Below are 16,832 nucleotides of genomic sequence, written 5' to 3' on the forward strand. Positions count from 1 at the left end.
GACACCTTCCACTCTCTTAGGTTGCTCCAAGCCCCGTCCAGCCTGGCCTTGGACACTTCCAGGGATCCAGGGGCAGCCACAGCTTCTCTGGGCAAAATATTTTTGAGTCATGGGGAGCAGCACTGGAGAGTTCCCTTCCTCCAAATTAAAGCTAGGAAATAAGCATAATGCAATTAATAGAGACCAGCTAGGGAAAAAAAATCAATTTACAGACCATGTTGATTGGGCATATGCACATGGGGTTTCTTGTTTGTATTCCAAGGTTTCCTAGGACATACATCCTGAATTCGGCAGGATGAGCAAAAAAAAAAAACAAACCCGAAATTCAGCTGTGAGATGCAAAACAGGCAGAAGGTGGCAGTGCAGGTGTTTGGTAAAGGCTGGAGCAGCAGCAGGCAAAGGAGATGGGATGCAGTGGCCTGGAAGGAGTCTGGCTTATCCATTTTACTTGTTAGGGATGTAAATCACAGCCTGACTTCTGATAAATAATGAGAATGGACACGGGAAAGAAAACTGTCATCTTTTAAATTTAAGCTGTAGGAAAAATTACCATTTCAAACTGCTCAGTTTCAATCATTTCTAACGTTAGAAATTCCAACACTTACATATTCTTCCTGGAGGGAAAGCATGTACTTTTCTGGTCTAATGAGGATCAGTAATGTTGAGTGACTGGCCACAAAGTAGCTCTCCAGAAGCATTCCTTTGAAGACAAGCAACCATTTTTGTGTGGAGAGTCCTTGTTAAGCAAGTTATGGATTATCAAAACCATTTCTTTGCCTTACAAACCACAGACTTTGCGGACACATCCGTCGGGAAGCTGTCCTTGCACAGGGGAGACCATGGAGAAATCTCTTAATAGAGGCCCCAAGGAAAGACTGGCAGAGCAAAAGCTTGGCTGTTCTGCCTGTCCTCTTTGGTCTGATGAAATGTGCCACTCTCTCTGTAAGCCTTGGTCTCACTCTTGGGGAGAACAGCAGCTTTTCAGAGCGCTGATAAATTTAAGTGAGTATTTTGTTGGGCTTGCATTAGGGAATGGAGACACCGTGGGTGCCCTCCATAGGATCTCAGCAGCATTAGAACAAAGATATTTAGGCAGCCAAAGATATAAATAGACAGAGATAGAGATAGAACCACATGGCTGGGGCTTGGAGCAACCTGGGCTAGTGGAAGGTGTCCCTGCCCATGGAACGGGGTGGGCTTGGAGGCCCCTTCCACCCCAAACCATTCTGTGAGCTCAAAGCAAAGGCAAGAGGGCAGCAGATGGAGGCACAGAGGCCCAGGCACTGCCCAAGGGGAGAGCAGAGCATTTATTTGGTGTGTGCAGAGGGTACAGCATTGGTGCCAGAATGTGTTGTGATGCTGCAGCGTCATCTGGGTAGTGGCAGCAGGATGAAATGTGTTTGTGCATGCCCCAGTAACCACCAGCAAAACCCCTGCCCAAGGAGAGTCACCAGCACGTCAGGAAGAAGAGAGATTTATGAAAGGATGTGTTACCAAAAGTTTATCCTTCCCAGAGCGGCAGCTTTATATCTGTTAAACTGCTGGGATTCTTTCCACTGGCTTGAACTGGGTTTGAGTCAGACTTTGGAGACACAAACACCAGAGCAAGTCCAGACACCACTGGAGTCAAAAACAAACCTCCTGCCAGCTGCCCATCTACTCTTCTTCTGCATCAAAGTCACAAAAATAACAAGTATGGTTCCTGAGAAGACTTTTTACAAATGATGAGAGGATCTACCTGTACTTCCCTAAAGAACGAAAATAAAAGTCCAAACCATTTCTCACAGCCAAGGGATCAAAAGGAAAATTCAGGTTGGAGAAGACCTCAGGATGTTCTCTCAGCCAACCTCCTCCTTGCTCGAAATCATCTCCTCTCCCCTTTTGAAAATGCCATGATCAACTTGTATGGAAAGCATTGTTGGCATGCACAGTGTTCCACCTCTCCAAAGTAGTGCTGGTTGGTATGAAGAGAATAAATTTCCTTTTTGTTTGAATTAAGAGAAACAGAAGATCTGTGAAACCCATATGGAGGGCAGGTTGGGAATGGATCAATCCCTCCCTGAACCACTGCTTTGATACCTGTAACTCAAGTGACCATGGGGAGATTTAAATGTGCCTTTTCCCATTTTTCCTTAGATGAAAGAGCTGGAGGGAGGAGTGATGAGAGCCTGGAACCACCAGGGTGATTCAGCCAGGCTGGGACACGGCCAGAGGGGTGATCTGGTCAGCAGGGAGCCAGCAGCACCCACAGGGTTCCCGTGAGCCTTTTGGGGATGGAGGGGGAGGAAGGGATCGGTGTTATCTCAGTGATTGGGAGTTGGCCTAGGATTTGGAAACTCAGCTGCCATTCCCAGACAGGCCCCATCTGCTTCTGCCCCTCAGGTCACCCAGGAGCAGGATGGGGAGGTTGTGCCTCCCAGAACTGATGGCAGAATGCTCTTCCTGTGCTGGAGGTACTGTCAAGGTCTTGAGATTTCTGCATCTGTCTTCAAGTAAAGCTTTGTATCTCTCAAATGTTCACAATACTATTATCCAAAAGACTCTGCTATAATATTTTCAAGATGTTTTGCTTGAATTTTGACTTTTTTTATTTTTATAATGATCTCCAGCTTTTTAATATAAGCCAAATCAAGCATTGTTTCTATCCAGAAAATAACATTTCAAATTTAGACCACAGCAGTGCTGAACCCATTGGATTCTAAATTCAGGGGAATACCTATTCCCCCAAATAGTTTCAATTCTGATAAATCAGGACTTCCAGACAGAATACCAGTTAGTTCAGTTTTAAGTTCTAACCCTGCCCAATCCTTAATTCTTTTTGTGATCTGCTTGGGGATGCACTAACACAGCGTGCTGCACAGCTGTCAGGAACATCCCATTTATTTTTCGAGGGAAAATTACATTTCAAAACAAAAGGGAAGGGCATCTTTTAATCATTTTGACTATGTTTAAATGAGATCACCAAGAGAGACTATAGCTCTGCACAGACATGTGCAGGCATGCCTAGGAATTTGGCTTGCCTGCAGTTTATCTGTCCCAATTAAAGGCAGATGCAGCCTTTTGCTTCCATGGACATTTATGAACTGGCAGATGTGCTAACAGGGAGAGAGCTCACACACAGCAACTGGTCCTGATCTAATCACACACATTCTTCCAGTGCTGTTTGGCTCCAACTTGCCCAACTGCACGAATATTTTCAGCTTTCCTTCCTACCTCCTTGGACAAGATGCAGCGCAGGAATCACCCGGGTTTGGGTGATCAGGCAGTTTGCAGCTCATGTCTCTTCCCCCCAGTGCGTGGCAAAAGAGGGGAATTGCAGGATGCACAAAGTGGCTCAGGCTCCAATTCTGCTCTCCCTGGAGTACTGGGAATGCTGGTGAGTGGCTCAGGGAGCACAGCAGGTCCTGAAATCTGCCTGGTGCTCAAATATCCGAGGAGTTCACTGGAGCTGCCCACCACCATGGCCACACTGAAGTGATGGGCATGCCCTGCTGGTGAGCACTTCAGGTACCTGCTGAAGCTGCCCAGGCTGAAATTTTCATGGAGTGGGGACAGCAGGAGACAGCAAGGTCTGACCAGCTCCTCTGCAGCCCTGGGGTCACCCAAAAGCCCAGTCTGACCCAGCCACAGGTCAGAGCAAACACTGCCAGCTCCTCTCAGCAGAACTTGCTCCCTGAACAGCAGCAGTGCACAGAAAGCTCTGTTCTAGAGGCAAACCCCCTGCTCCTGCATCCAGCCCCCCTGGATATGAGACGGCACAAACCCCTCCAAGCACACCTGGCAGACAAGCAGGGCGTCTCAGGGTAAGCTCAGTGCAGATTTTGTTCCTGTGCTCATAAACACGCCTCGGTAGAGCTAATTTCTCCATGAGTTACATATTATCAGGGGTTTCAAGAAGCCCCACAGCAATGCCCATGCTTCACACCACTGCAGAGCACATGGAGGACCAGAGGGCCCTTTTCCTTATTTTTCTTATTTTCCTTGTTTTCCTTATTTTTCTCAACAATGACGATTTACATCACTACCCACCACCTTTTTTTCAGATTCTTTCCTTTATTATTCTATTTCATGTTATGTTTATCTTTACGTAAAAAAACAAACACCTTTTTTTTTACCTTTGAGCCTTCCCATCCCCACCTCCCTATTTCCTAGTTTGCAATATTGTAAATCTGCAGGGTTTAAAAGCTGATGAGGTGGTAGGGGCTGACTGGGAACAGGACCTACCGATGTCAGTGGTTACCAGGCTTTTCCTATATTTAGGAAAAGATGTAACCATGGAACTATGTGAGGTGACAGTCAGCAAACGTACAGCTCTGCTGTGAAATATGTGGCACAGACGTCAGCACCAGCCTGTGCCTTCCACCCATCAGCCTGTGCAGGAGAACTTGCTGGAGACAGCAAAACTCTTCCCTTTTTTTAATGATTCATGCAAATACACCACTGACTTCAGGGGAGAGAGCTCAAGGCATGAATCTGGTGGGGGGGGGCTGGTAGTCATTCTGCAGCTTCTAGATAAAAATAAACACATTTCTTAGCACTGAGGAAGGATCTTCCAGAAAAGGTGAGGGGCCCACTCCACCCAGCTTTTCATTCCTGTGTTTGCAGCTTCTTTTGGAGATGGTCTTCTCCATTTTTTTCCATTTCTTTTAGGTTAGAGTCCAGTTGAACTTGGTGAACTACCATTGGATAAAAAGGTAGGGGGAAAATGAAGATGAACAAGGATGCCTGTGATCCTGAAGTCCTGAGCATTTTGACATTGGGTTTTCCCTTGCTAAGCTAAAACTCGGAGAACCAGCACTGCAGGGTAATCCCTCCAAATACACAAAAGGCCATAATGCACCCATTTAATCTTCCAGCCTTGCACAAAAGGGGTTTTATGTGCAGGGAGGATAATTGTGGGTAAGGAAGAGGTCAGCATGGATGATGGGACTAAGCCGTAAACACACCTGATTGAGGCAGTTTATCTTCTTGCTTTAAATAGTGCACCAAACACTGTTTCTCACTTGGATTCCTTTGTCCAACACCCTTCTGGTTCAGCAGGATGTGAGCCCACACCCCCCAGGCCAACAGAGCACCATCACTCATGGCAAGAGCACCCTTGAGATGTTTCTGCAGCTTCAGAGGCGGGTGAGCAGCAGCAGGTGTGAGGATGCCCAAACCTCTGTGTGCCAGGGCTCCCAGGGTGCCATCCCATCCAGCTCCTTCCTGTCCTGCAGTGGAGATGGATATTGCTCAGGACACAGCCCTCAGTGGCCTGGGGAAGCTCTGCTGCTGACATCAAGTCTGTGACTGCTGCACGAGCAGAGATTCCTCGCCCTGGAGCTCCTCACATAAATCACCACGGCTCTGCCAAGCCCAGGTGTCCTGGGGCCTGGCCCTGAACGCTAGGCTTGTACAGTTCCTTCTGGTGTCTTGGAATGATTTGTGCCTTTTGAAGATGCAGAAGTGACTCCATCCTGAGCCAGGGCCAGTGACCTGTTAGTGGGGTTGGTATGTGATAAATGACAGCGAGGAGCGAAGGGCATCTACTCTGACTTTCACATGCTTTCAGTAAACAAGGGGTGCAGGCAAGCACACATTTTGCTATTTTAACCTGCTATTAACTTTTCAGTTTGAATTTCCAGCACTTGTTACAGCCTTTTTTTGGGATGATTTTCCACCCCAGGAGGAGGCAGATGTGATGTTTCCACAGGCTGCAAGTGCTTTGTGCTTGCTTTGCCCTGCGCAGGCCAGCACCTTGCTCGGCTGGAGACCATCAGTGGCTACAGCCAGAACAACCATTTTAGCTGAGGATTTAATTTCGTTTTAGTCTTCTTTAGGACCACAGGCCTGCACTGAGAGGAATGAAGGATGACTTGCCAGGCAGAGGTGGGCATTTAGGCAACACAGTTCGATGGGAGAGCTGAAAACAAATTGTGATCCTGCATTTGCCCACTGTGGAGCACAGAAACTTCTCCATAAAGGGCTCTGGGAGGAGGAGGGGTAGCAGGCAGCTGTCTCCTTCTACCCTTACCAGAGGCACTAACCCCTCCTGAGCTGATATTATTCTCTATGAAATAGCCTATAAAAGATTAAATTCAAGCTATCTGTTTCTATTTGTATTCCTCCTGTGTAGTCCTTTGAAGCGTATTTTAATTCTCCCTGTTCCCCAACCTCATTTCAGCTCGTGGTGGTGGAAGGTATTTAAAGTTACAGCCATAATCCCATGGGCCACCATGAAAGAAATTAGGAAAAAAATTTAAAAAAAGAAAGAAGGAAGAAACACAGAAAGAAACCCCAGGTCTGTCTGATGCACAGCAATGCTTATATTTCAATTACAGAGAGCGAGGGGCCAGACTCAACAGAGTCTGAGACAGGGAAAGGAAGAATTATGTTGGAAAACCAGACACTGAATCCATAAAAGAGCAACTGGCTGTAAATGGCTAATCCAGGTGAGGCAGTGGGCAGGTGGTGACTGTCAGAACTGAGCACCCACCACCCGATTTACAGGGCCCAAGGCTCTGACCCGCAGCTGCGCTGCCCCTGCAGGGCGGGAGGGACCCCTGGGTGACGGCACCCAAAAAGCACCGCTGCAAATGGAACTGCTCCTGATGCGGGGTAGGCAGCGCCCCAACACCTTTTCCTTGCTCCTTCCTCCCTCGGGATGTGGGCGGCGGGGGATTCCCGGTGTTTCCTCCTGCACACAGCGCTGGGGGCAGCTGCGCTCCCGCTGCACGAAGCTGGCACAGGGGGGAGCGGGGGCTGCGCGGCCCGGGGCGGGCAGGGAGGGAGGGAGGGAGGGAGGGATGAAGGAGCTCTCTGTGCTTCCAGGCCGGGCACAGGCTCCCCGATAAGCGAACCCGCCCGCGCCGAGTCCCAGCCTGACCCGGGCACCAACACACGCTCCGCTGGGACGCCGTGAACGAGGCTGGGCAGGGATTTGTGACACGGTCCAGCTGCCTTCCCCGGGGAGCCTGGGGGGCAGATAAACAGCCCGGCTGGCTCCTCCAGGCCACTGCTCCGATTACCCAATATTTTCCTCCGGGCTCTGTTCTCCACGTCTCATAAATCCCCTCGCTGCTTGGCCCCTGGGCAGCCATGGGGGCTGTGAACAGCCATCCAAGCGATGCATCCTGTTCCCGGGCTAACAAGGGAGTGTTTCAAGGAAACTCTGAGCGGGGTGATGCCAAGCCAGAAACCTCGCGGAGGATGTTGCAAGTCGGGCTTTGAAGGCAGGGTTTGTTCAGGGACGTCAGGTTTCAGCTGGATCCACTGATACCGGACATGCCGACGAGAAATCCCAAGTACCGGGCAAAATTGAGTAAGATTTTCAGGATTTGGGTACCTTTGAGCAGCACATAAACATCCTGCCCTCTCCTCAGCAGGGAGGGGAGGAGAAACCGCTCTGGTTTGGGAGCTCTGTCTGGGTTAAATCAGAACTCTCAGGCTTCCCCAATGAGCACAGCCATCTGCACCTCTCCCTTCCCTGTGCGCCCGGCAATCAAAGCAGGGGCAGCAGGAAGCCAGCAGAGCCTCAGGATAGATTGTGTGTGTTTGAAGAGTGCAGACCTGAGCCTAGAGCTGAGCTGTGTCAGGTTCCACTGTGCTCCTACAGAGATGTCAGTCAGGCTTACTGAAGTCACCAGGAGAGCTGTAAACACACAGTGCTGCTTCATCTTTATAAAGGAATTAAATCGTAGGAAATCCTGCTTGACAACAAGGACAATGAGAGAAGGGGATATAGCCTCCTGAATTTCCAAACTGTGGCGTGCATCTGATCCTATTAAGACGAGGGTTTCAACAGGGGTTTAATTCTCTCTGTCCTTGCCTGCCTCTGGCTGTGCTTTTCCAACAGGAGATGGGACCAGTCTTTGTCCAGAAGCCACTCCAAGTGGGGGATGCTTTCTTTCTGGTTTGCTGCTCTCAGTCAGGTCACATCACAAGTCCTGGAAGCTGTATTGAGCAGCTTGATGCTTTTAGGAGATGCAGCAGATGCAGCCAGGCTTTTATCTTCCAGAGCCTCCCAATGGCTGGATGTGTATTTTATTTCAATGATCTCTCAGTTGCTGGTGATTACATAGAGCAGGAGAACAGACCCATTTGGATAACTCCTGCTTGGTCAAAGCCTATATTTAACCTCAATTCCTGTCTCCCTTTCCAACAGTCCATGATAAGGCTTATTTTCCAGCCGGCACCTGAACGCCCCAAAGTCCTCAAGAAATCAACATTAGAGCTGGGAACGATCCGAGTCACTGTGCCTGCCAGGAGCTGAGACCAGCACTCCTAATTGCTGTGAGCTCCCTTTAGCCACCAGCAAATCACCGTCTCTAGGAGTGGGAGCAGAGCTCCTGAGCCACCTCCCGTGAAGGATGTCAGCTGGGCTCTCCAAACAGCTCCATTTCATCCCCTTGCTATCCATCTGCAGCTGTATTCCCCAAGTCACTCTTTGGGAGCTTGATGACCTTATAAAGCATGACTGGGTTTTGTTTAAAGAAACAAAACCAGCTGCCTGCAGGGTACTTTGATCCTAAACAATATTTTTAAGTACCGGGGCTGGGTGAAGCTATGAAATAATCTGCTGGTGGGTCAAATCTCTTTTTGCAGGGACCCTCTCTGTCAAACAGCACACCTGATTTTCTTGCTCGGTGTCAAATATTTGCTGTCTGTCTGAGTAGAAAGGCTATTTCCCAGCAAGCCCAAATATCTGTCTTTGCAGTGGTGCATCCTTTCACTGCTGCCTCTTCTCCCTCACACATGTGTACACACACTCAGTTGTGCAGAGGAGCCAGACACAAAGCCAAGGTGAAAAAGGAGTAATCAGAGTTGCACACAAAGCAAAAAATGTCCCCAAATGCCATTAACTTCCAGGAAACAGTAAACCTTGAGAGTCCAAATCACCCTCGGTGAGAGCAAGCCCAGCTCCATTAGGTTCAACAGACTCTGTTACACTTCACTGAAGTAGGTCTTTGGGGGTTTATTTGAGGTTAACTGCCCAAATCCCTGGCTTGCAGAGCTCTTTATGTCCAAGATAACAAATGCAAAGGCAAATAGGAGCTAGGAAAGAAGCTGTGCCAGCGCCTGGTCCCCTGCTCTGGCTGCCTGTGTTTGCTGACAGCACAACTATGCAAAGCATTTGGCTCCACACATAGCATGGCCACGCTGCTTTTGTTCCAGCAGTCCCAAATATGGCCCATTTCTCTTCTGTTTGCTCCTGGGGGCTTTGCAGAGCAGCCAGGTAGGAATACCCACAGAGAGCAAACATGTCTTATCAGCGTTTTCCCTTGACAAGGAGAGTGAATTATAAACAGGGCCTGGCCATCCCGGGCACAAAAGCTGGGCTTTGTCAGCACCTGGAGGATGCTGCAGTGGGAAAAGCCGGGCACTGGTCAAGCTGGGACAAAGCCTTATGCTGCCAGGGGCCAGAGCTCTTGGTGCCATAGAGCTGCCCCACAGGATGGATGCCCCCAGAGCAAGGACAGTGGGACAATTGGCCATGTCACTGCTGCACCACGGTGTAGTTTTACATCGCTGCCCAGCTCCAGGCACAGTAAATCCAGAGGCAGATCAGCATGAGGCAAAGGTCTCAGTGCCTGGCACCCCAGGACACCTCTGTATCCTGCTGTGTTCTCATGCATGAGCAAGTCTGGTCTCTATTTGCAAGTGCAGCAATTAAGCTCATGTTCAAGTGTCTGTGTGATCCAGGACTTGGAACCAGGAGCCTCCCAGTGAAACATCAAACCAGTGTCTCTTTAACACATACTTATCCCACAGATAAAAACAGACAGATGAGGTGGGGGCAGGAAGAAGGAACTTGCCCTGAGGACTAGGAACTGGGAAAAAAGGATTTTATTAGTCATGTCCTCAGGGTTCAGCAGTAAAGCAGCTCTGATCTCAAAAGAATACACATGTTGGGTGCAAGCTTTTTGCAAGCAGAAACGGGGTGTTTGTTGGTCGGAGAGGAACGTCAGCACACATGGGATCTGATCAGTTTGTTTTGCCATGGGACAGCTTCTCCTGGGCTGGCACTCAGGCATCCCCTCCCTCCTGGGAACTCTGCTCCCCATATCAGCCTCCAGCACCCCCAACATGGCCCAGCACAGGAATGACGTGTGAGCAGCTGCTCACATGTCCTGGCTGATACCTGCATTCTCCAAGAGGCAAATTTCTATCCCACCGTCCCCACGCCCGCCCTGGGTAACCCCAGACCTTCACTCTCACCCGGCATTTCCACACCACAGGCTGTCAGCTCACATCAAAGAGGAAGCTGGGAACTGGTGGCTGCTCCCAGGAACCAGGAGGGGAATTAACTGGAGAGAGTCCAACAGGGATCAGTGAGAAGAGTAAGAAGACAAGATTTATGTGGAAAGAGTGAAAGAATGAGGATTGTTTAGTCTAGAAGATGGATGATCGTGACCTTCAGATTCACTCAGGACAGAGGAATGGATTCATCCTTTCCCAGAGGTTGTGGTAGATAGTAGAAGTAGTAAGAAAGAGGCTTAAGCTACATCAAGGAGGACTTTGTTTATATATTAAGCAATACTTTCGTGCTTTCCTATGCTTGCTCTCCAGACTTACCTGTGGAGTCTTCTTCCCCAGATTTTTAAGAATGGGATTCATTTAATGGTTGATTGCCACCTAGTAGGGCCCAAGTCTCAGACCCCCAGCTTTTGGTTGTGTTTTGTTTGTTTGTTTGTTTTGGGGGTTTTTGTTTGTTTGTTTTGTGGGGTTTTTTCTATTTTTTAAAATTTATTTTTATTAATAGCACCAGTGCAACCCTCTCTTACCAATCCGGTTCTTGTAATGGAAAGAGTCCCCATGTGGGAAGGGGTTTGGGTATCAGAGCCCATTATTATCTTGGGGCAAAACTTCTTTATGAGAAGAAAACACTCCCCAGTTGCCTCAGTGGAGAGCTGTGGTGCCTCTCCCAGAGAGAGAGCACAAAGCCACAGCTGGGTAAGGCCTTAAGCACCTTACAAACTTCAGGAAGTTCCTTACACTTCAGGAACATCAACATCAACATAGATCAATTCATGATCCCATCTACACCCCATATGCCATACTAGCATTTCCTAGGACTCTGAGGACTCTGCCACCTCTTCTTCCTGTCATGGTAGGCAAGGTCCAGTGGTTTGGCATGGCTTTTTCTTTTGGCAAAGAGATTTTCCACCCCCTGCCACACCAGACACCCGCATTTCCTGCTCCTCCCGTTTTAACCACAGGTCACAACAGCTGATGAGCACAAATTCTGCCCAAGTCCCTGAGGCCTGAGAAGAGATCTGTTATAGCAGGGACTATATAAAATTAGCTCCTGATGGGAAACCCTGAAAAGATAAAGCTTTTGCAGGGTAAGCTCATGGGATCTTATTGAAGTGTAAAACAGAGGAGTTCATCATCCATTATTGCCCAGTGGCACCCAGATCTGACCCAGGCTGCAGCATTGGTTACTCGTGGGCTGCAGAGTAGCCTCAAACCAACATTTTTGTGATTTGGAGCTGGTTTCTGGAGCCGTGGGCACGGAGGGAAAACATAATGAGTGCTGCCCTTGTGCCTCAGCAGGAGATGTGCTCTCTGAGAACTGCACAGGGACAGAGGAGTCTCTGTCCTCATCTAGGACAGAGGAGTTCCCAAGGGATGCGCTCATGGAGGGAAGGCAGCTGGGGAGATGGTGGGAAGGGAAGGAGGCAGGGAGGAGGGCGGAACAATAGTTATTTATCTTGATTTGAAACCCCCAAATTTCTAGTTTGTTTATCCTGCTCTCTGCGGAGGGAGCACAGATTCCCAGAAGAAGTGTCTGGGAAAAAGAGGCTCCCATGTCCTTCAACCATTCAAAGAATAGGACTACAATGTTTATTTGAATTAAACAAACAAACAAAACCAGAAAACCAAAAAAGAAAAAAAACCCCAAAACCCCCCAACAATAACAGAAACAAAGCCAAGCAGCAGCCCAAGTCCTCATCCACATATGAATGCTGGCACTGCTTGCCTGTATCATGGAATCACAGATGGGTTTGTGTTGGAAGGACCTTCAAGCCCATCCTATTCTACCCTCTGCCATGGGCAGGGACAACTTTCACTCTCCCAGGTTGCTCCAAGCCCTGTCCAGCCTGGTCTGGAACACTTCCAGGGATCCAGGGGCAGCCACAGCTTCTCTGGGCACTGTGGTCCTCAGCACCCTCACAATAAACTTCTCTTCAAGCCTCCCCTGGTCCCAGAGCAGGTCTGGGTCCCTCCATCTTTTACTCACCACTGCAAGATTTTGGAGGGAGGATGGAAACAAATGAACAAATACATGAAGTGACAATCTCGGTGGTTCAATTCACATAAATCCACAATCTCAGTGTTAAAGAGGGAACCTCTCCTCAGCCACTCAATCACTTTCGTGAATCCTCTCCCTTTTCAGAGCAGCTCACCCTGGTCCCCAGGCTGACAGCCTGTCTCAGGAGCTGACCCCACTCTGAAGGTGTGAGACACACCAGGTGGTGAAAGCAAGATGAAGGTGGTGAAAGGGAGAAGTATATTAGCAAAGATCACACAAATGTTAGAATAAGATGGACGAGAAGGCGCTGCATGTGTTTGTACTCACTACCAATAATTCAGAACATAGAGCAGCCAGCAGTCTGGATGAACAGCCCAACACCTCCTGCCATTAGACCCATCCAAGAAGTCCAGAGACAGCAGAATTAAATTTATTGCATATTTGCTGGATAGGTTTTAGCCAAAGCAGCAGCTTAACTCTTTGGTGTCCTGCAGCAGGCACTATGGAATATTACACATCGTTCTGATGTGTTAGTTAAATGAAAAAGAGCCTTTTTTTGGCTTAGGCCTCAGACTGGAGAGGTTTGATCTGGCACTGCTTCTCAGTAGGACAGAGCTCACACTTGGCAGGAAACCACCTTTGAAATCAGACTTATTGCAAGTAGAGAAGGAACCTCGCCTGCCATTCTTCATGAGCAGTGGTCTGGTACATCAGCCTCTCCTGGGGACAGCAGTATATGGTCAAATTTTGGTTCTCAGCAGGGGCTACAGGAAGGCAGGGAAATCACCCACCAAGAGGTACCAAAGGCTATTTTTACCCTGTCTGGGTTTACACCCACACATGTGGGTTTGTTGGTTTGGGGCATGAGCCAGTTCTCAGCTGGTTTGCTGACAAAAGCAAGGAACAACTCATTCTGAATGGAAACACCCTGATTTCAGACCATGAGTGATCTGGTCTCTGAGATCTACTGCAATAATAAAAGTGGGCATTTCTTGCTTTGTGGAGCAAATGCATTGACAATGAACTTATTTCAGTATCATTAATGTCTTTATATATTTAGCCTCACAAAAAGAAGCTATCAAAAATTTCTGGAATGTAAAATGCTGTCAAGTAGAAAAGGAACCTATTAAAATTTATCTGGTAGCCATCTCAGAAGAGACTAAACTGGACCAAAGATGTAGGCACAGCCTTTCGGCTTTGCAGGCTCCCAGGAATGGGGAATGCTGGTGGGTCAAGCCTTGGGTGCTTCCCCTCTGCACCCACACTGGCCACTTGAAGAGGAAGGATGCTGGGCAAAAGGAACCTTTGCTCTGGACCACTGAGAGATGTCCCAACATTTGGTAAACAATGACGATTAGGCTGAGCTTTTATTCCCTTCCTCTAAATTTTCCCTTCTAATGAAGTAGCCATTACAGAAATGGCCTTAGGAAATAAACCTCAAGGAGCACCCTTGTCTTGTTTCCTGGCAGCAAAACGTGGAACAAAGCACAAGAAAATTCTCTTGCTCTGCAATTCTGTGCATCTTTCAAAATGTTTCTCCCACTGTAAGCAGTCCTGGGGATTGACCAGCAGGGCTTCCCAGCCCATGGAAGTGCTGCAACAAGCAGGATTTACCCCATGACCTTCCCTGTCTTCCTGCCTCCTCTCCCTGATAGACCTAGCACTGATTATCTACCTCCAGAAGATCTCTGAGGAAGTGGAAGCTAAAAGCTTCTCCTTTGGGGAATTTGGGGCTTGTTGGCCTTCTAAATGCTGGATATCTTACCCTCCTCTATCACAGGCAGTTCACATCCTGCTGACTCGACCCTTCACACACCAGTTCAAGCCAGAGACAGCCCTGGCCACATCTAACAATGACAGCACAAATTCAAGATTGTGTACATACCCCCCAAGTTTCCATCCAGCGTGATTGATCAAATATTTGCTTTTCTCAAAGCAGATAACGTTTGTGAACGTACAATCTTCAGCCACAAAGCCTTATCCCCCTGTGCTATTTATCTCCAGTGTACAAAGGACAATTGATTTCTTCCATGACAGCCAGACCCAGGCTCTCAGCTTTCACCCCTGCTGCAGTTCCTGATCTGAGTCTTTGTTTTGGACTCATTTGGAGAACAAGGGAGAATAATGGGGAGAAGAGGGTCAGTAAAGAATAGGAGTGTTTAGGGTTAGCCAGTCATCTGAGTACAAAGAAATCATTCAGCCCCTCTCTGCCGTGAGGGACTAATTTAGCCCATGGCTCTTCAGGGCTGTCACACCAATGTCTGGTGCTCTGAGTGGAGCTTGGCACTTGCAAAGGGCAACTGCAGCCTCTTAAATGAGTTAGAGAAACTACCCAGTGGCTAAAGTTACCCAGCCAAGGAGTGGATGCCATCCTGCCAGGTGCTCCACAGACCCTGAGATAGCAAATACAGTCATGGTGTCTCAGGATTAACTTGTGAACCTTGAACCACGAGGTCAGATTTCCATTTTCCATTAAAAATCGGAAGTGATGTGCTGGTCTATGAGCCCCAAAGCACGGGAGGGGATAGCTGCAGATAGTGGCAATAATAAGAAAAGCACAGCTTGGCACAGGGACAAGCTATCACTGCTTCTTAGCTTCCACCCCAAATTTCAGATCCAGGCCCACTGGCCAGGGAGGCTGCTGGAAGAGCAATACCACAAAGATCCACAGCCTTAGGATGACCCTGAGAAATGGAATCACTTCAGGAAATGGAGCTAAGAGAAAGAGATCCATTAAAAAATACAGTGGAAAAAAATGCATCACTTGGCTTAGTTTTAGTTTTGAAAGTAGGGGAAAAGCCTTACGTTTGAAAAGCCTTAAGTTTCTCACTCTTACATTTTGTTCTTCTTAAGCCTTTGCTACAGAGGAAAGAGCTCTTCTACCCATGAACTTGTGGCTGTTGCCTGAACACATGGAAAGCTGATCCACTGCTGCTGGAACTCTTTCTTGTTCCTCCAAAGGGCTTGAGAGCCAGGACTTCAACTCCGTGTTATGTCTGGATTTGAAGTGCCAGGGAACAACTCCACAGGTTTCCTTGCTGCCCTTGTAACCCTTTCCACTCCTCAGCTGAACTGCCTAGAAGGGCAGGTGGACATCTGGAATTGTGACAATCTCTTTTCCCTTTTAGCCTGTTTGAAATTGTCCTTTCTTGGGCACAGCCACTGTGAACAGAAGGAAGGCAATAAAGATTAATCCTTCCCAGGAGTGCCACGAGCAGGGGAGTTTGTCAGAGGCAGGGCTGGACATGCACAGGGCTGATTACAAAATCAGGTGAGCTGGAAAAGTTGGTAGAAGAAATTAGAGGGCAGAGAAGCAGCCTCCAGATTCATTGACAGATGGGGAAACTCCTGTGGGAGAAGCAGCCTTTTGTGACATTAAACTGGGCACCGTGAAGTTTTGGGTTCCCCCTTCAGGTTCAGCATACCCAGAACCTTTCTTTCCTCTCCCATGTACTCCTCTGCCTTCCCACCAAGCTTTGGAAAAGGCTCCTTTAAATCATAGATCTAATCCAAGGTTCTCTTGCTACAGAGAAAGCTGCCAAGGGAGAGGATACACTACTGGAGAGATGCTTTTTGAGTTTGGGACACGCTGATGAGTCCCATATCTACCATGTGAACATGCTAGACGTTCCTGAGCAGATTTTCAGCTGATTTTCCCCACTCTGTCCATCCCTAGAGCTACTGATCATTGGAAGGGTATTGTTGGAAGCTTCAGCCTTGGAGGACTATGGGATAACGTGATCCAAAAGCTCATTAAGACCTGCCTGGCACTGAGGGGCAGACACACGATTTCCTGCTCAGTTTTTCCTTGTGTTCTTTCATTTAATCACAATAACGTCATCTGCAAAGCACAGACACAGGAGAAAACACCACGCAAGAGCTACGTGCTGGAAGGAGAAATGTTCAGCCAAGAACAATAGTTTATGATAAAACTCTTCACTTTTCAGATGTCTTACCCAATTGTTTGAAAAGCATGGTGGAAACGGAGATCTTGCATTGTTTCCCTCCCACAAAATCCCTTAGTTTTGTAAAGGCCGGTGAAAATTCTGACTGTAGTTGCTTGCTTAAATCAACATATAACCAGAGTCAGGAAAAATCCCATTAATTTCTGTTTGCATCAGTTCTGAATGTGCCCCTCAAAGTTTTAGGGTCACTTAACCCTGGTTAAAGGAGCTCTGTACTTTGGGAACCCATTCACATTATCACCATGAAATATCATATCTGGAATCTGGGTTGTTTGCACATGAGCTCAATAGCAAAGATAAATGAAGTGGGAACTGCCCACATCTCTTGCATATGGAAATCTGTGTTTAAAAACAAGAACACCCACACAGCTCATCAACTGGAGATGAGTTTCTTGTTTTGTGGTTGCACTCACAATAGAAACACTGTTCTGTGACAGAGCACCTTCAGCCTCAGGTCTTGTGATTCTCAGGAAACTTTTATTTGCATGTCCAATCCCACTGAAGCCCAGCAAGTCATGATCAAATGGATACTGTTTGATTCACATCAGAGTTCTTGGTGATTCTCTTATCAGAACTGTGCATCAAAGGTGGGGAATAGGAAGCACTTTGGCTTTAGAGGATGTAAGAACCAC

Source organism: Prinia subflava, chromosome 6 (assembly GCF_021018805.1).
Source record: "Prinia subflava isolate CZ2003 ecotype Zambia chromosome 6, Cam_Psub_1.2, whole genome shotgun sequence".
NCBI lineage: Eukaryota > Metazoa > Chordata > Aves > Passeriformes > Cisticolidae > Prinia > Prinia subflava.